At 38.5% G+C, this 19951-nt stretch overlaps 1 pseudogene; it reads right to left on the bottom strand.

Annotated features, from left to right (window-relative positions):
- Positions 1-1050: 1050 nt before the first annotated feature.
- LOC115305264 lies at positions 1051-3502 on the bottom strand (annotated as a pseudogene).
- Between the last annotated feature and the right edge of the window lie 16449 nt (positions 3503-19951).

The raw sequence follows: 19951 nt of genomic DNA, 5'->3' as shown, positions 1-19951 counted from the left end.
TGGCCAATGAGTTTGCTTAGTTGAATATCATTTATAAGCCATGAACTATACCTATTTTATGAGATTGCATTTATTATTCTTATTGATGTTTCAATTGTCCAACTTTGAGATTGTGGAACATTTTTAAGTTGCCTCATAAGCCCTTTGGAAATGATCTTGGGAATGTTTCTTTCTTTCTGATCCAACAAGATTTCAAGATTACTTTGTAAATTTCTTGCTCCAGATCTGGAACCAACCATTTCTCCAAGAAGTTCAGGTTCAATCTACTGGAAAATAGCCTTTAGGGACCACAATCTGGGTACTAAGAGTACACTTAATATTGTGCTGGGCATTATTTCTAGGTCTTTTCAGAGAACAGAGTTAGGGAATCCTTAAATAATCCCACCCCCCCCTTTTTTGAAGAATTCAGCTTTTTAATCCATAAATTACAGAAGAGGTTTAGTCAAAAAGACCAAAGCACATGTCATCATAGACTTCTCTGATTATTTTTTTTTCTTTGCTTCTACCTTTTTCTCCTCAGTCGAGGTAGCCATTGGGAAGGGAGCAGGACCTCCCACTGGTGCAGCACCCAAGCAGAGCTCAGAGCTCAAGTTCAATTCATGTGTGACTCAAGCTCACCAACCCGTGAGATTTTGACCTGAGCTGAAGTCAGATGCTTAGCAGACTGAGCTACCCAGGTGCCCTTGAAATACTTAAATTAAAGAATTCACATGGTTCCCAACTCAAGCTAATAAAATAAGCTATATTGGGGGCACCTGGGTGGCTCAGTCTGTTAGGCCTCCGACTTAGGCTCAGGTCATGATCTCACATGATCTCATGTTCGTGGTTTCGAGCCCCCCTCGCTGGGCTCTGTGCTGACAGAGCCTGGAGCCTACTTCTGATTCTGTGCCTCCCTCTGTCTGCCCCTCCCCCTCTCATGCTCTGTCTCTCTCTGTATCAAAAATAAATAAAACATTAAAAAATAGAATAAGCTATATTGTATTAATTTATTTTTTTTAAAAGAGAACTTTTAAATTAACTTTTATGTATAAGAAGCTCAACAGCATACACTTAGCCCAGTTTGGTGGGTAGTTCTTTAGCCTTTGCCTTTTCCAAGTTGGCATTGTGAGTCACCGACTTTGGACTCAGGATGTTGCCTCCCCAGTGATGGCAGATCTTAGCATATCTGTCATTGTAATTGGTCCTGACAGCTTCTACCAGCTTCGCCAGAGCTCCTTTATCTTCCGAGTTAACCTGGGTGAAGGCGACAGTGGTGCAGGCCTTCCTGTGGGTGATGCAGTAGGGAACCCCCATCTTACCACACAGGGCAGTCATGAAGACACCCAGCTCAACGGGATCCACGTCACGTGCAATCACTACCAGCTGAGCCATCTCATTTCCCACCAAAGTGGTGACAGTAGTAACCCCAGCTTGAAGGACAGATGGCAGCTTTCTTCTCAGCCTGGGCCAACACTCTCTGCTTCTTCTCTTGCTCTGTCTCTGGTCTGTATTTGTAGGCCAGCTTGAGCAGCTGAGTACCTGTTCTGTGTTCCAAGGCCTGGGGGAACTGGTTAATCGTGGGAGGCGCTTTTAGACATTTATAGAGAATAATCCTTTGCTGCAGCAGCTGGATACAGTGGGGACATTTGACAAAGTGGGTGAGGTCTCTTTGGGGCTTGATGTCCTGTCCAATGCCAAAATTCTTAGGCCTTTTCTCAAATAGGGGATTAATCACCTTCTTGGCCTCCTGCTTCTTCAGACTGTAGGGACCAGGGCCGCTTTCTTCCCCCTAGCCTTCTTTCTGGCATCTTGTGTGGTAGAGGAAAACTTATTTTTAAAGTAAGCTCTAGGCCCAATGTGGGGCTTGAACTCATAACCCTGAGATCGAGAGTCATATGCTCTACTGATGAGCCAGCCGGCCACTCCAGAGTACGCTATAGTTAAAGGAGACTAGCTTCTATTCCTGTTTTCTTCCACCCTAAATTCCATATTGTATAGCCTAGTGGTAAATATTTAAAGATTTTCGTGATTTATTTTTTTACTCGTGTTTTACTATGTGTGTGTAAGACGGTAGCTTCACTTCTGGAGAGTATAGCATAGTGTATAGAGAAGTTGAATCACTATGTTGTACACCTGAAACTAATGTAACATTGTATGTCAACTATACTCAAAAAAATTTTTAAGCATATGTATATATATATATATAAGAATATAAATATATATAAATACACATGCACACACATATATATCCTGTTTTTAAGTCAACGTTTTTCTCTACTTCAATTGTTCTTACTCAATCATATAACTTGCATAATCCATAGAAATGCATGGAGATATTTCTCATTCCTTTTTTCACTCAGCAGAGTACTCCATTATGTGAAGATATATTATTTAAACAACTAGTCCCATTCTGATAGATATTGAGTTGTTTCTAGTATTTTGATATTACAAAGAATGTTGCAATGCATAATCTTGGCAAATGCATTTTTTTTTGTTTTGTTTTTTGATAGTGTACCTTTGGTATTTGTTTCTCAAAGTAAGACTGCTGGATTAAAGGTTAAGAGTTTGTTTTTTTTTTCTAATCTCAATGGGTAGTCCCTGAGGTGTGTAACCACTGCCATTGGTCACAGCAAGGATGGCCTCTCAAGGCTTAGTGTTCATGGCAGTGGAACGGTAGGTTAAGAAATAATGTCACCTTTATATTTTAATGCCCTTTAATTATTTTTTAGTTTATTTATTTATTTTGAGAGAGAGAGCATGCACTCAAGTTGGTAGGGGCAGAGAGAAAGGGAGTGTTTCAATGCGGGGCTTGAGCTCATGGGCCATGATATCATGACATGAATTGAAATCAGGGGTCGAATGCTTAACTGACTGAGCTACCCAGGTGCCCCAAAAATATCACCTTTAAATACACACACACACACTCCAAACAACTTTTATAAAATACCATTTTTAAATGTTTGTTTATTTTTGAGAGACAGCATGAGCAGGAGAAGGGCAGATAGAGAAGGAGACACAGAATCTGAAGTGGGCTCCATGCTCCCAGCTGTCAGCACAGAGCCCGATGTGGGGCTTGAACTCATGAACCATGAGATCATGACCTGAGCCAAAGTCGACCGCTTATCTGACTGAACCACCCAGGTGCCCCAAAATACCATTTTTTAAACAGTAATTTGGGAATATTTTTGCCATTTCCTAAGATGAGGGATAATTGCTGTTTCCCCCCCAAAAACACCATTACAATTATTTTTCCAGAAATATAAGAATTCTCTCAGTGATTGTTATTCTACTTCCCTGACAAAAACTAGAAAGCATAAAGTATAAGTTTTAATCTGGATATAATTCCTGGGATTTACATGGTTTGATAGTTTTTTGTGCTATAATTTTTTTTTATGTTTGTATGTGAGAGAAAAGTCAGAAAAAGCCGATGTTGAGAGGAGTTGAATTCATTACTGTGACTTACCAGAGATGGATGGACAGAGAACATGGGCAGGATTTCAGGACAAACTGACAAAGCTGCCATTTTCACATTTGGAACTTTCCATGTGGTTTCTGCCAACTTGGAAAACCTAAGGGATTTTGCCCTCTGCTCTTTCCAATATCTAAACCGACTCTTAAAAAAATGCTTTTTTACATTTATTTACTTTTGAGAGACGGAGTAAGACAGAGTGCGAGCAGGGGAGGGGCAGAGAGGGAGATATAGAATCTGAAGCAGGCTCCAGGCTCTAAGCTGTCAGCACAGAGCCGGACATGGGGGCTCGAAACCACAAACTGTGAGATCGTGACCTGAGCCGAAGTCAGACACTAAACTGACTGAGCCACCCAGTCGCCCCTCTTTCCAATATCAAACGATGCTCTATCTAGATCTCACATGATTTATAGCCCATATAAATAGCCTTGTCCTATTATTTTGGAGTTGCCATTCAGAGTCATCCAGTATTTTTTTCGGAGGATAAAAAAGAGCTCTTTTCTGTCCTCTCATGAAAACATGACTTACACTGAAAATAGCGAATCAACAATCTGACTCGGCTCTCCAGTGTGTAGAAGGAACAGAAATCATAAAAACTAACCTTTATTGATTAACACGTAATGGACATAATGCTAGGTAAGCTCATTTCAGGGATATTTCACCTCATTTTCAAAAAAGCCTGTCAATGTTTTGGAGTTACAAAACTGAGGGTCTAATGTCAAACATCTTTTTATTTATCTATATTTTTATTTTTAAGTAGTCTTCACACCCAGCACGGAGCCTACTGTGGGACTTGAACTCACAACCCTGCGATCAAGACCTGAGTCAGATGCTTAACTGACTGAGCCACTCAGACGCCCCCAGCATCTTTTTAAATACTGTACAGTTGGTCTGCGGTAGAATGTTGATTGACTTAAGAATCCTCAGTCTTCATCAGGAAACCATACCACTTGCTAATGCAGGCTCTCTCGAGTTGCTGAAAAGAAATGTCAGGCATTACTTCTAATCATTCGTGCCCTGTTGAGGGAAACGGATCCAACTGCACAGGAAAGTGATATAAGAATACACGCACACACACACAAACACACACACATGTACATGTATGCCTATATACCTATATGTATGGACTGAGTATACGTATGTTTACTGTCATTATTATTAAATGCAAATGTGCAATTGCATTGGTTACACAAAGCTGTGTATGTGCACACACATTTGTATGCACATGTGGGGGTGTGGGTCAGGTGTGCTAAGGAACTGATAGAGTGTTTAAAAGGAAAGAATGAGTTTAATCTTTACTTTTGACTGAACTTGCTTCAAAAGCTGATTTCTACATTCACTGGCTGTGAAGACCAACTCTTAAATAGGGATAATAATTCCTCAAGGTTTTCTGGATTTTGAAATAATAATAATAAATGTAAAAATGTTTGAAATAGTGCCTGATGCATAAAAAGCAAAATGATTTTAGTGATCAGAATCATGCTCAGATAATCTTTGAAGCATTTTTGAGGTGGTCAGTTTTGAAGTTTAGCAAGGACCCAGTCAGTTGCCTAGGATGGGGTGGGAAGAAAGACAGGTAGCAAGAAAAGAAAGTATAAAGATTAGAAGCAGAAACAAACACACTGCACATTTCTCTAACAAAAGTTTGGTTTCCTGTACAGAGTTTAGCCCTCTGTGAGGCGGGAGACCCCATTGCGTGGTGTATGATGCAGGCTTCAAATGCTGAGCTACGAGAGCAGTGACTGTGGAACCCGCTGCAGTCTACACCGTTGGAACAATGCTATCCTGAATTTTTAAAAAACTTATTTAATTTAATATTTTATTTTATTATTTTGAGAGAGAGAGTGCGTAAGTGAGTGAGGGGCAGAGAGCTGGTGAGAGAGAGAGAGAGAGAGAGAGAGAGAGAGAGAGAGAAGCGGGGCTCCAGCTCACGAACTGTGAGATCATGACCTGTGAGCCGAAGTCAGATACTTAAGACTTAGCCACCCAGGCACCGCTGGTACGCTGAACTTTGCCTGATTTTATCACATTGATAACTTCCTGAGAAATATAAGAACCTGATAGATGTACGTAGGTATTGAGATGCCTCCTTTGAGAGCTACACCCCTTACATAGTACCCCTATCACCTTTTTGGTTCTCCTGGATTAAAAGCTTTTGGGAGAGTCACATGGGCAGTTGAAATGGATGAAATGATCATTACACCTTTTCTATGGTTCTTAGGCCTTAGGCCTGAAAACTCAGAATACCTTTGTGTTCCCAGATATTGAGGGGAAAAATGTGGGTTAGAACAGCTCACATTCCAACTGACCTGGATTAAATAATTAGCACAGAACATCTGATAATCATTTTAGAATTCAACATGTTTGGACATTTTATAGGGCAAGGCTTTTCCCAAACTAATTCTATTTTGACATCTCAGAATGTTTTCTTCTGTATTTTTGCATCCTTGCCACCAGGTGGCAGTAACAACCCATTTATTAATTTCTTCCTCTTCCCCCCCCTCCCTTGCTTTTCCTCCCTCTCCTCCTCTTTGCCTCCTCCACCTCCTTTCTCCATATCATCATTCTTCTGCCTAATGTTATTCTAGAAATGAATCAATCAATGGCTCTAAGTTAAAAGCGATGGCTGAAAGTTCCCACTGTATTTCCTGTGACAAATAAGCATCCTAGAGTCATAGTTCCCTAGTGCAAAACAGGGTGACAGTGGACACCTGGGTGGCTGGCTCGTTAAGTATCTGACTCTTGGTTTCATCACAGCCCCCGCGACTGGCTCTGCGCTAATGGTGCGGAGTCTGATTGGGATTCTCTCTCTCTCTGCCTTGTGTACGTGCTCTCTCTCAAAATAAAGAAATAAACTTAAAAAAAAAAGGGCGGGAAAATGTCATTGCGGGAAGCAATGGTAAAAAATAAACATGGTCTTGTGTGGAAGTTGAATTGCCCTTAAATGCCTCTAGTACGTAATAAAAGACTTTCTTAGATTGTATTATGAGAAGTATATATAAAACTGTGTGTGTGTGTGTGTGTGTGTGTGTGTGTGTGTGTATGCGCGCGTTCACATGCACGTGTGTGCACTCCCTCATGGGCGTGCAAGCAAGATCTTCTGGGGTTGGTGTGGTGTATGTTGTATACAAATGACTTCAGGAATCACTTGTCATAACAACCTTGTCAGATCCTAGGCCTGACTCCATTAAGGATGAGAAAGTGAGGTTATCCAGAGGTGAAGTGGAACCTTACATGACCCTTGTCTCTATTCCACTTAATCACCACTTCCCTTACTCAGTTTGCTTAAATATGATTTTCTCTCTCAGACATTTTCTCCAAGAAAAATTTTCTTGTTCAACTATCCTGGATTCAAAAGTACATGTTTCTTGGCAATGAGAGGGAATGACATATGGCCCTTCGTAGGAAAGTGGATGGACCTTGAGGGTGTCATGCTGAGTGAAGTAAGCCAGGCAGAGAAGGACAGAAACCATATGTTTGCACTCATAGGTCTAGCAGGAAAACAAGAGAGACCTAATGGAGAACCAGGGGAACAGAGGAGGGAGAGAGAGTTGGGGAGAGAGAGGGATGCAGAACTTGAGAGACTATTGAATGCTGAGAATGAACTGAGGGTTGAGGGGGAAGGGGGAGGGGGGAAAATAGGTGGTGGTGATGGTGGAGGGCACTTAAGGGGAAGAGCACTGGGTGTTGTATGGAAAACAATTTGACAATAAAATAAAATTAAAAAAAAGTAAAATTTAGATGTTAAAAGGGATATGAAATCTATTTGGAAAAAAAATAATTAAATAAATAAAGGTTAGTTTGTTCAAATCAGAAAAAAAAACAACAAAAGTACATGTTTCTGTTTGGGAAGAAAAATTGTTGTGTGACTTTTTTTCATTTCTTTTCTTTTTTAAAAAAATTTTCCAAACATTTATTTATTTTTTTTGAGAGACAGAGAGATACAGATCATGAGCAGTGGAGGGACAGATAGAGAGGGACACATAGAATCAGAAACAGGCTCCAGGCTCTGAGCTAGCTGTCAGCACAAAGCCCGATGTGGGGCTCGAACCCACAAACTGTGAGATCATGACCTGAGCTGAAGTTGGATGCTCAGCTGACTGAGCCACTCAGGCGCACCCCCCCTTTTTTCCATTTCTTAAAAATAGCTATAAAAACCTTCTAAAGATTGGAAGAAAGTAAAAAGCCTCCTAATTGTGCTGAACCAAAGGCTGCTTGGACATACTTCTTTAAATTTGTCTTGAAGAGACTGTTTTCAATTCTTTGCTTTTTAAAGTTTATTTTATTTATTTTGAGAGAGAGTGAGTGAGCAGGGGAGGAGAGAGAGAGAGAGGGAGAGAAAGAATTCCAAGCAGGTACCACACTGTCAGTGCAGAACCCGACTCAGGGCTCTATCTCACAGACCATGAGTTCATGACCTGAGAAGAAATCAAGAGTCAGATGCTTAACTGCCTGCGTCACCCAGGTGCCCCTTGATGAGCCTGTTCTTACACCAAACATGCACACTGACTGAGAGGCAGAGAATCCCAAGCAGGCTTGTGTTGCCAGTGCAAAGCCTGACTTGGGGCTTGAACTAATAAAACCTTGAGATCATGACCTGTGCCGAAACCAAGAGCCGGAGGCTTAACCAACTGAGCCACCCAAGTGTCCGTGGGATTTTTCTAATGGCAATCTAATGAGAAAAACAATTTTTGTTCTTTTTTTAGATTAAAAATGTTTTATTTATTTTTGAGAGAAAGAGAGACAGAAATGTTTTCATCTTATGCGAATCACAGCCCTTAAAGTGTCTGTGGCATCTACGTACTGAGCACATCCTCAGCATTGGACCAAATTTGTGAAAATGGGAGGAGGGAGGAATAGAAGCAGACAGGACTAAAGAAACTAAGGGTTTTCTTTTCTTTAAAAAATTTTTTAAATGTGTTTTTCATTTATTTTTGAGAAACAGAGAGAGATAGAGAGAGATAATGCAAGCAGGGGAGGGTCAGAGAGAGAGAGACACACACACAGAATCTGAAGCAGGCTCCAGGCTCTGAGCTATAAGAACAGAGCCTGACACGGAGCTCGAACCCATGAACCGTGAGATCATGACATGAGCTAAAGCCAGCTGCTCAACTGACTGAGCCACCCAGGCGCCCCTAAGGTTTTTTTCTTAACTGAACAAGGAACAATGATACTGGTTAGAATAAATTAGTAGAGATTAAATAAGCTAGTTAACAGATCAGTGCTTTGAAATCTTCTGTTCTGCTAGAGGGTCAGAGGGACTTAAAAGCATACTTTTTAATGTAGAAAGTTTTCTATATGCCTATGTCTTGGAGGGCCTTCTAATAGTTGTCTCTGCTGAAGAGCTTCAACTCAGTCACATATTTCTGTGAGCTGTGAATCTGGTCTCATAGCCCTTACCTTCTGGAATGGCACCGATTTCTAAAGGCAGGCAAAAACCTCAGTTCTTCCTACAGTTTCAGCACTGACTGATTGATATTTTATTTTTAAATGGTTTTAAACTTTATTTTTAAAATAGAGGGTGAGGTTCCCATGGAATCTTGGCATTTTAAAGAAAGAACTTCTGTTTTAAAACCTTGCTTGAGGACATTCGAGGTATTAGGAACTCACAAACCACATGGCAGTTTGGCAAACCTATGTGACCAAATTGTATTTGTTTATTGAAAGCCTTAAGATGCCTTATTCTAAAATGTTGAGTGTTTAATGCTTCTGGATCTTAACGTGGTGATGTTGGAAAACTTTCCATTTGGGGAGGAGTGATTATTTTTTTTATCTTCATTGGCGATATAGGAATTTGTCTTGGTGGCAGATCTTCCCTTTCACCCAGAAGTTTCCAGTGCCCAGATACAATGAATGATAACCTCCTGTCATTCTTCAAGAAGCGCTGAAATCAGTGAAGAAAGCAAAAGGCAGTACCTTCAGATTGAAGCATAAGCATTTTGTTTTAGAATATAAATTGTATGTCCTGGTCGAGCTTTTGTCTTTGCAGAGCTGGAGATTTTTCCCCTCTAAATTTATTTATTTATTTATTTATTTGTTTGTTTGTTTGTTTGTTTATAAGTGATCTTTACTCCCAGAATGGGGCTTGACCTCATGACCTTGAGATCAAGAGTTACATGCTCTACCAACTGAGTTAGCCAGGCACCGCTTTCCTCTCTAAATTTAGATCTAGACTGCCTAAAGGCTGAAAAATACTGTTTCAGGGAGATGTACAGATGCTTCCTCTCTTCCCTTTTCACCCCCCTCCACAAGAATTTCCTCCCCAAGATGGGCAGCTGAGACTGTGTTGTCATTGAGCTATGCAAAGCCTAAGTGTCACTTCATTTGAGGAGGTAGCTGGGCTCGGTGGAAAGGACCCAAGACTGATATCAAGGAGCTTTACCATCTATGTATTCTTCTAGTTTTAAGTTTTCAGGTCTTATGTTCAAGTCTTTAATCCAACTTGAGTTATTTGTGTATGGAGTAAGATAGTGACCTAGTCCGCCCTCCATCTTGCCTTTTTTTGCAAGTAGCTGTCTGGTTTTCCCAAGGCCATTTATTGAAGAGACTGTCTTTTCTCTGTTATTTGGCTCCTTTGTTATAAATTAATTGACCAAAAAAGCATGGGTTATGTTTGTTTGTTTATTCTTAAACTGCAACCACTTTCTCCTACTTTAAGAATCCTGGTTCTCATAAACAGAGTAGATAATAAAATAAAAAATTTCCATATTTGTGCTATGACTTTATTCCATGTTACAAACATTAGTCTTGAAATAACCATACCAAATCACTATGATTTAAAATAACTAAGAACTGTTGAAGGGTTTTTTGAATATATTCTACACACAATCTCCAATTTTTTATAACTGACTGCCTAGCTTAAATATAGAAACATTATACAGTACACTTTCTTCCTTCATTCCCCTCTTAATGTCAGGTCTACAATTAGCTATATGTTCAGTATTCATCATCAGTCTTCATGATGATAATTCTTTACTCATTTGGGTTGTGTAAAATACACAGCCTGGTGAGATCCTGACCCAGTTAACCATACTTGGACTCCTGACCCATGGAAATGGTGAGATAATGAATTTGTGGTGATGTAGCTACTAGAGTTGTGATAATTTATTATGCAGCAATAGAAAACTAATATAGAGTAACATATAATAAATTTTAACATATGCAAATGTGAGATACCATAAGTAAAATAAAGATAATGAACATTTTCATCACTCTCTTAAATTCCCTATGAACTTTTATAATCCATCCCACCAACCTTATTCCAGACTGTCCTATTCCCAGACAAGTACTGATTTGCTTTCTGTGACTGTAAATTAGCTTGTATTTTCTAAGCGTTTTAATAAATGGAATCATACAATATGGACTCCTTTGTGTTGGGATGGTTTCACTCAGTGTAATCATTAAAAAATTTTTTAATGCTTATTTAGTTTTGAGAGAGAGAGAGAGACAGAGCTTGAGCAGGGGAAGGGCAGAGAAAGACAGACACAGAATCCGAAGCAGGCTCCAGGTTCTGAGCTGTCAGCACAGAGCCTGATGTGGGGCTCGAACTCACGAGCTGTGAGATCATGATCCTAGCTGAAGTTAGACACTTAACTGACTGAGCCACCCAGGTGCCCCTCAGTGTAATAATTTTAAGATTTATCCATGTCGTGTTGTATAACCATTTTATGGCTGAGTAGTGTTCAGTTGTATGTATTTACCAATTATTCATCCATTCAATTGCTAATGCACATTTGGAGTTGTTAGCAGTTCTTCACTGTTACTCATAAAGATGCCATGAATATTTATGTATATGTTTTTGCTTGGATATGTACTTTTATTTATACTGGGTAAACACCTGAGAGTGGAATTCTTTGATCACATGGAAGATATGTGTTTAACTTAAAACAATTGTTAAACTTATTTTCCAAAGTAGATGTGCCACTTTACCTCTAGCAGCAGCATATGAACCTTCCAGTTCTCCACATCCTTGCCAACACATCACATGGTCAGTTTAACATCTTTTAGATATTTTAATAGAAGTGTATTGGCATCTCATTGTGGTTTTAATTTCCATGTCCCTAATGGACAGTAATGTTGAAAATCCTTTTATGTGCATCTGTGTATCTTATTTTGTAAAGTGTCTGTTTAAATACTGTGTCCATATTTTACTTGGGTTTTTTATATTCTTACTAAGGAGTTTTGAGAGTTGTTAATATCTGGATACAAGTCCTTTATGTGATTTGCAAATATATTCTTCTAGTCTGTGGCTTATCTTTCATTCCATCAAGAGGATCTTTCAAAGACTAGAAGTTCTGAATTTTGATAATGTCCAATTTATCAATTTGTTCTATGTATTGTGCATTTGGTGTCATACATTAATAAACTATTGCCTAACTTAAAGTCACAAAAGTTTTATCCTACATTTTTTCCCCTAAAGGAATCATAGTTTTAGATTTTATACTTAGGTCTGTGATGTATTTTGAGTTAATTTTTGTACATAATGCAAAAATATGAATTGAAGTTTATTTCTTTTTTGCATACGGATATCCAATTGTTCCTTGTACCCTTTGTGTAAAAGGCTGTTCTTTCTCTACCAAATTGCCTTTTTAGCTTTGTCAAAAATCAACTGAGCATACTTGTGTGTACATCTATTTCTGGATTCTATTTTGTTCCATTGATCTATTTGTCTACCTTAACACCAATATAATACTTTCTTGATTTTTGTCTTTCTAAATAAGATTTGCACCCTGGTAGTGTAAGTCTTCTAACATCACTTCTTTCACAGAGTAGTTTTGCCTATTCTGGGTCCTTTGGCTGTCATGACTATTCATGATCCAAATTTATTGCTTATCCCCATTTCTCTTCTGATACACAATCCCATTTTCTATCTTTTTTTTTTTCCTTCCTTCCTTCCTTCCTTCCTTCCTTCCTTCCTTCCTTCCTTCCTTTCTTTATTTTTTATTTTCATGTGTTTCTTTTGAGAGAGTGGGAGAGAGAGAGACCGAGACAGAGAGAGGGAGAGAGAGGCAGGCACGAGTGGGGGAGGGGCAGAGAGAGAGTGGGAGAGAGAGAATCCCAAACAGGCCCCATGCTATCAGTGCAGAGCCCAATGCAGGGATTGCACCCATGAACCACGAGGTCATGATCTGAGACAAAATCAAGAGTCAGATACTTAACCAACTCAGTCACTCAGGTGCCCCCAATTCCATTTTCTGATAATTCAAGTGAGGTGTGTTTGGGACTTACTATATTATTCAGTTGGACTATTTATTTAGCAATGCACCAATATTCAGTCTCAGTTTCCATAGCTTTTCATTTATTTTTATTTTTTATTTATTTTTGAGAGACAGAGAAAGACAGTGTGAGCAGGGGAGGGTCAGAGAAAGAGAAGAGAGGAAAACACAGAATCTGAAGCAGGCTCCAGGCTTCAAGCTGGCTGTCAGCACAGAGCCTGTGGCGGGGCTCGAACCCACGAACCATGAGATCATGACCTGAGCCGAAGCTGTGCACTTAACCAACTGAACCACCCAGGCTCTCCTCCATAGCTTTTTAATATGTTTTATTTTCAAGTAGAATGGGTGTATTTACCACGTTCATCTTATTCAAAAGTGAGTTGGCTATTTTTGGCCCATTTCTCTGCCATATAAATTTTAGAATCATTCTGTCAAGTAACTAAAGAGCCCCCCAAACTGCTGGTATTTTTATTAGACAGGTATCAGTTCTTCAGATCAGTTTGGTGACATCTGTCATTTTTATCACACTGAGTCTTCTGAATCATTTAGTATGTCTTTCTTCCTTTAAAAAAATTTTTTAATGTTTATTTTTGAGAGAAAGAGACAGAGTGTGAGCAGGGGAAGGGCAGAGAAAGGGAGGGAGACACAGAATCTGAAGCAGGCTCCAGCCTCTGAGCTGTCAGCACAGAGCCTGACACAAGGCTTGAACTCACAAACCATGAGATCATGACCTGAGCAGAAATCAGACACTTAACTGACTGAGCCACCCTGGTGTTCCTAGTATATCTTTCCATTAATTTAGATATTCTCTATCTTTCAATAAGGATTTATAATTATTTTTTCTCTAACGGGCTGGCTTCTTTTTTATATTGTATTTATTTCAAGGCATTTGATATTTTTGTTGAAATTAGTAAGATTTTTTCCAATTTGAAAATGTAATTTATATACAATAAATTTTAATTTTCTTTCATGAATTTTTAACATATGCATAGATTTGTGTAACCAGCACCACAATTATGACACAGAACCATATCCATTATCCAAAACACTTTCTTCATGCTGCCATTTGAGTCAAACTGTCTCTGTATTCCTGACTCCTAACTGATCTGTTCTCCATCTCTGTGATTTTGCCTGCTTCAAAATGTCATATACATGCAATCATAGTAAGTAACCCTTTGAGAGTGGCTTTTTCCACCTGGTATAGTGCACTTGGAGTTTATCTGTGTCTCAGTAGTCTGTTCCTTTTTATTATTGAGGAGTATTTCATTGTATAGATATACCACAGTTTGTTTATGTATTCACTCCTTGAGGGATATTTTGGTTGCTTCCAGTGTGACGTGAGTATGAATAATGCTATAAGCATTTGTGTACAATTTTTCATTTAATGTAAGTTTTTATTTTGTTAGTGTATATACCCAGGGGTGAGATTGTTAGGTCATAATATGCATATGACTTTATAAGAAATTGCCCAGCTATACTATTTTGTATTTCCAGATGCAGTGAATAACTTTTTGTTGTTTCACATCTTCATGTATGGTGCAAGGTCACGATATGGTCAAAAAATTTTTTTAATTAGCCAATCTAATAGATGTGAATAATATCTTTTTAAAATGATATTTTCTGATATTGCTGGTGTATAAGAATATAATTCAGTTTTTTAAGTTTATTGATTTATTTTGAGAGAGAAAGAGTATGGGAAGGGCAGAGAGAGAGCGAGAGAGAGAGAATCCCAAGCAGGCTCCACACTATCAGTGCAGAGCCTGACATGGGCCTCAAACTCACCAACCGTGAGGTCATGACCTGAGCTGAAATCAAGAGACAGGCACTTAACTGACTGAGTCACCTAGGCCACCCTAGAATATAATTTATTAAAAAAATTTTTTTTAAATTAGGGACACCTGCGTGGCTCACTTGGTTGAGTGTCCAATTCTTGATATTGGCTCAGATTGTGATCTCTCTGTCATGGTATCAAGCCCCACATCCAGCTCCATGCTGAAGACGGAGCCTGTTTGGGATTCTCTCTCTCCCTCTCTCTGCCTCTCCCCTGCCTGTGCATGCTCTGTCTCTCTCAAATAAATCAATAAACATTAAAAAATAAAAAAACTTTAAATTTAAGTTATAGCATATATACCAAATGTGTATTTATAATGACAATTTGATGATTTAGGCACACCCAGGAATCAGCAACCAGATTAAGAAAAAGAACATTATGAGAACCCTAGAAGCCTTCTATGTGCCCCCTTCCATTTTTTGCCATCCTTCTAAACTAGATTCTGATTTCTAAAAGTGCAGATTAATATTGCATTTTTGTACATCATGTAAATGGAATCACACGGTATGTGATCTTGAGCCCTCTGCTATTTTCTCTTACCCTCTTTGGAATGTCAGACAGAAGGAAATAACCCAGGAGAGTGGAAGCCGTATAAGAAATCATAATTGATAGCATTTTCTTTGGAAGCACTTATTAGTAGTAATTGAGGTACACATGCTTGCATATTTTGCATTCATTAAGATAGTGATAGATGTTGTACTACTGAAATATCAAGAAAGAAAGCAGATTATTTGGACTTAGTGTTGCTAAGGTTTTCTTTTTTATATTAATTTCTTTAAGCATGAACTTTGTAGTTATAAGCAGACACCATGATTTATGTTTCATAGTTTATTTGGTTGATAATGTGCTTTGTACGTATTTTTCCCAGTAGAAGTATTTTCCCCCTTTTGGAAATGGTGGAATGGAGGCACATAACCCCTGTCATCCTCAATGGAATTTTCATTAGTTCTGTCATTCATGGTCTCAGCAGCAGAGTCATTACCCACCATGGAGGTGGTGAACAGAAATTAGGCAGCTCTTTAATTTTCTTGTGGAGTTTCTCCTCAAGAAAGTATCATCATTCTTGTTCTTTGATATTGCTGTGGTGCTTTGTCATGATGGCAGAAGCCCATGTTTGCTGCTACACAGTAAGTTCACCACATGTTCTGACTTAATCTAAGGTAGATCTTATGAATTTGTCTTATTAAGTATGTACAAGCTTATCAACATTCATAGATACCTAAAATTAATGATAAAACTATTCTATGTTTTTTCCTTTAGGAATTTTTGAGAAGAGGTCACAAATTTATCTGACTACTACTACCTTTAGTACTTCATATATACGTACACCCATACACGTACCCAAGCATATAATACTTAAAGGCATACCTAACTTACCACATACACAATTTTTTACCTTCATTTATTCCATATTTTATGATAGCCTTGGTCAGAACAATTGGTAATTACATTTTAAGCAACCAATACTTATATTTTTAACAACTGATCTGCTAATGGTGTCTTGATAATTATATAATATTCATTCCTACATGTCTTAACACAAAGAACAAAATACTGATATATCGGAATTGCATCTATTTATCTATTTATGGATTTTATTTTGGGGACGTCTGGGTGGCTCAGTGGGTTAAGCATCTGACCCTTGATTTTGGCTCAGGTCATGAACTCATGGTTTGTGAGAGTGAGCCGTGAGGTGGGTTCTGCACTGACAGTGTGGAGCTTGCTTGGGATTCTCTCCCTCTTTCTCTGCCCGTCCCCCTGCTTAGGCACTCTCTCTCTGTCTCTCTCTTTCTCTCTCTCTGTGTCTCAAAATAAATGAATAAACATTTCAAAAAATTTTATTTTCAAGTAATCTCTACACACAACATGGTGGCTTGACCCTACAACCGCAAGGTTAAGGGTTGAATGCTCTACTGACTGAGCCAGCCCGGCGCCCCATCAGAAGTAGTTTTAAATCTCAGCAATCAGACCATGTGATTTAAAAACTAGAAACTGTTACAAAGGTAAGAGGAGCTAAGGGATAGGGGCCGGTGATCAATTTTAACTTTCAAAATACTAAAAAACGTATTTCTCAGAAGTCATGACACTGCACCAGTAGAATCATTATCACCTGCTATAATGGCCAGTGATGGAGGCTTTCCCTTCTGGATCAGGACAAATGTTTTGAAATCTGCACCAGCAGAATTTCTTTTTTTCTTTTTTTTTTTTTAGTCTTAATCATTTTTATTAGACTTAATTGATAAATAAATACAAGAGAATTTCAAAGTGCTTCAACACATGGGGTCTGAGCCACATGGGCTGGGTTTGAATCCCAGCTACACTGCTTGACCACTGGCTTTGTGGTCACTGTGCTTATGTTTTTTCATTTAAGAAATTGGGATAATAATGGTATTTTTACCTCATGGGGATATAGGAAAGATTAAAAGTGTTTATATATACATAAAGTGTTGGAAAAGTTCTTGACTCAATAAATACTGACCATTATTATTGAATAAATGGACTAAAAATATAACACAGCTCATCTTCTATATCTCACTTTTGTTATTAACTTGATAATTCATAATGTTTTACAGCTAAAAATGGTTTTGGAATTTTCTATCCCACCAGCCTCAGTTAAACACGAGGAGAGTAAACATTTGTGCTAAATCATTTAGCTCACTAGTACTAAAGCTAGGCTATTACAAAGTCTCTTAGTCTGTCTTGTTTAAGGGGAATCAAATAGTTTAATTATAATTGGGTGTGCAATGAAAAGAAAATAAAAATTTAAAGTAGGAGATCAAAAGCCTCAAGGGTAATTCATGGTCCATGAAAAAGAACTTACTCTGTTTCCTGTCTTCCGTATTACTTAGTGCATCATATTTGTTATGCATTTTGGTGGTTTTGGGTGCTTCGAAATAATGAGTACCTTCTTGTATGATTTTTAATTTTTATTGAATGCCATCTTACTCAGAAGAGCAGATATCAAAGCCTGTTTAAGGAGCTTTGTCTTTCTTAGGTTATTTGAGACACCATCTAAATAGTTCTTCAACTTCTTTTGTCTTCTTTGAGAAAATGCTAGCCAAAGACATTCTGATCAGACAGGTCCAAAAGGCAAAAAATGGACTGAAATATTTTATCTACTGTGAGCAAAGTAGACACACTGGCTATTTTAGACTTCAAAATATGAATTCCTTATTTGTGCCCATTGAGCCAGTGGTTAAACTATTCATAACATATCTTTAATATTGTTGTTCTAGAAACATCACCATCTAAGGTGAAGTACCTATTCTCAACAATGACCAGAAAGAGAAAGGGAAAAAAAACCCAGCAATGATATGCTGCACCATCTTCTAAAAAAAGTCTTTTAAAAAAATTATTTATTTTGAGAGAGAGAAAGTGCGAGTGGGGGAGGAGCAGAGAGAGGGAGAGAGAGAGAATCCCAAGCAGGGGGAACATTGACAGGACAGGGCTTGAACCCATGCGGGGCTCAGACCCACAAACCGTGAGCTCATGGCCTGAGCTGAAGTCAGATGCTTAAGTGACTGAGCCGCCCAGGCGCCCCTAAAAGAGTCTTGATTGGTGAATATGTGAGTATGTGTATACGCTTGTGTGTATGAGAGAGAAGAGACCAAGTACCCATTTTCTGGAAAAATGAATTAAATGCTAAAAATTCAATAAACTTTTATTACCAGTTTTTTAAGTGTCAGGCCCTTTGCGAGACATTAACCATATAGCAGTGACTAAGACAAATGTCACATAGCCAGTAAGTCACCCGACCAAGATTCAGCTCAGCCCAGCTACCTCTATCCTGTGCTCTCTTAATCACTATTTCTGAAAAATCTTTGCTTACACAAAACTATAATTTATTGTTTTCTTGTGAATGGTGAGTGAAAAAAAATGTGTCATTGCTTCCATTCTAGCATTTAGCATGAAAGTGACTAATTCTGATATTTTGAGGTTACATCTGTCATTCTACAAAACATCTTAGTGAAATCTTAAAATAATGTAAAAATGTGGATTTTTGCTAGTAAGTTGATATTTGGTTGTGTTTCAGTTTCTATACTATGTGTACGATGGGCAATTCAGTATACTTATTTTTTTATTTTTATGATGTTAGATCTTTCTTATTACTTATTTAGGAAGTACTTAGCCATTCTTAGCCCCAGCTGCATGCCAGCTCCTTCCTCTTGGAGAAGGTAGAGCAAAACTACTTAAGAGCATGGTCCAGTTATATCCAGTTGTACAATAGAAAAAGTTGATATGGGGGCGCCTTGGTGACTGAGTTGGTTAAGTGTCTTGAGTTCAGCTTAGGTTATGATCTCACGGTTCGTAGGTTCGAGCCCTGCATCAGGCTCTGTGCTGACAGCTAGCTCAGAGCCTGGAGCCTGCTTTGGATTCTGTATCTCCCTCTCTCTCTGACCCTCCCCTGCTCATGCTGTCTCTTTCCCTCCCTCGAAAATAAATAAAACATTAAGAAAAAGAAAAAGTTTATATGGTTTTCCTCCTTGTGTATGAAGTAATGAATCATTGATTATGTGACTTGTTATATATTCTATTAAACACTAAAGAATAAAACATTCACTCCTTTAGGAAAAAAGTAAGAGCATGGTGCAGGATGGGCAGACCAACGTTCAACTCCCAGCTCTGCCACTTAGCTGTCTCACCTTTGACAAGGAACTTAATTTCTTACACCTCAAGTTTTTTCATCTGCCAACCATTTCATATCTTATACAGACATCATTTACCTCAAATTATTATTTACCTTATAAATAAAGCACTGTTTACCTCAAGCCTGTCATTAGATGTATTCATTGATGTTGAGTATTGTATCAGTAAAATGTAGGGGTCAGGCCCAAAGGTTTCTAGCTCTAATGTATAATTTATGGTCTTGGAGACGCTAAAGCTTTTCCCTGGTGGTCTACAGGATGTTCTGCTTTTTTTAGACTTTCCTGAATTCAGCTGGAATTTTCCGATAGAATATTCTGACTACTGCTACTGAACAGCAACCATCTTCCAGCCGGATTAGAATGTTTGTTAATCCACTTCCAGACATGACCTTCACATTGCAGATAATGAAAGTGAAAACCCTGTGAAGTTAAGTGTGAGATATCATTTCCCCAAGATGATTATCAAGGTAGTCAGAGTTCTGATTACTAACCGTTCATTCAGTACTCTTCCTGGCACACTGCGTTGCTTCTTTATAAAAAGGTCCAGTGAGAACAAGCCATTTTGTTAGCGCACTAAACACATTTATGGGAGAGGCTTCATAAGTCTCTTTAGTGCTTAACAACGGGATAATAAAACTAGGGATTTGGAACTCACTTTGGTTCTCATCTTCTCTATGGACCTTTATGATTTAGAAAGTCCATATGTTAAAATTTCAGAGATGCTGATTCAGAGAGGCTGCTGGGGGCCTCTTATTTATTTGTTTCTTCTTATTTTTTTTTCCAAACTAAGATTTTTTCACAGGACTTCATA

Source organism: Suricata suricatta, chromosome 10, assembly GCF_006229205.1.
Source record: "Suricata suricatta isolate VVHF042 chromosome 10, meerkat_22Aug2017_6uvM2_HiC, whole genome shotgun sequence".
NCBI classification, from domain to species: domain Eukaryota; kingdom Metazoa; phylum Chordata; class Mammalia; order Carnivora; family Herpestidae; genus Suricata; species Suricata suricatta.
Note: the sequence above shows the minus strand (reverse complement) of the source record. Positions and strands in the feature narration are given on the sequence as shown.